Raw genomic sequence first — 1,067 nt, forward strand, 5'->3', positions numbered from 1 at the left:
AGCGGAGCGGATCGGCGGGAGGAGAGCGCGGAGAAGGGAGGTGGGCCAGGCTGGGGAGCGCCTCGTCTTGTTTGATTGTCCTCCGTTGGAAGAAACAAATAAACACTATCATTGCTCTGCTTTAAACTTCCGCGCCCCGCTCCCCGGGACGCGCATCCCGCCTGGCGGGGTGGATGAGCCAGGGCACTTGAGTCAACCCCGGACAAGAGGACCCTAATTTCTCTGCAGGGCCGGTTAGCCATCCTGAGGGTGAGTGGGTGCTCCTGGAAGTCCTGAGCTGGGGTCGGCTGGAAGATGACTGAGTATAAGCTGCTGGTGGTGGGAGCTGGTGGTGTTGGGAAGAGCGCTTTGACGATACAGCTCATTCAGAACCATTTTGTCAATGAGTATGACCCATGGCAGAGGATTCCTACAGAAAGCAAGTTGTCATTGATGGAGAGACCTGCTTGTTAGATATCTTAGATACTGCAGGGCAAGAGGAGTACAGTGCCATGAGAGACCAGTACGTGAGAACAGGAGAACGATTCCTCTGCGTCTTTGCCATCAACAACACCAAGTCCTTTGAAGATATTCACCAGTACAGGGAGCAGATCAAAAGGGTGTGCTGGTAGGGAATAAATGTGACCTCTGAGCACGTACAGTGGAAACCCGGCAAGCATAGGACCTAGCCCAGAGTGATGGGATCCCCTACATAGAAACATCTGCCAAAACCAGACAGGGCGTTGAAGATGCCTTCTACACCTTGGTGCAGGAGATCCATCAGCACAAGCTGCACCAGCTGAATCCTCTAGATGAGAGCAGCCCCGGCTGCATGAACTGTAAATGTGTGATATCATGACTACGTTGATTGGACCGTGTCTTGAAGAGGTTCCCACTGTGCAGTGTGCAAGGAAAGAGGTGAAGAGAAGGAAGAAGCAAATGGATTCAGAGGAGGAGCATAGGGGGAGGGGAAGAGGAGGAGGAAGAGGACAGGGGGAGCATAAGCCCCTCCAAGGACTATCTTGCACTTCACCCAAGCCTCCGGCAAGTGACTTTTTCTGTTGCTTTTCTTTCCTCATCACCTCCTC

At 53.0% G+C, this 1,067-nt stretch overlaps 1 pseudogene across 1 annotated transcript; it reads left to right on the forward strand.

Moving 5' to 3' along the window:
• Positions 1-294: 294 nt before the first annotated feature.
• Positions 295-838, forward strand: LOC308226575 (GTPase HRas pseudogene; annotated as a pseudogene). Its single transcript has one exon. The product of its transcript is annotated as a GTPase HRas pseudogene (transcript).
• Positions 839-1,067: the final 229 nt, after the last annotated feature.

Source organism: Psittacula echo, assembly GCF_963264785.1.
Source record: "Psittacula echo genome assembly, chromosome: 1".
NCBI classification, from domain to species: Eukaryota; Metazoa; Chordata; class Aves; order Psittaciformes; family Psittacidae; genus Psittacula; species Psittacula echo.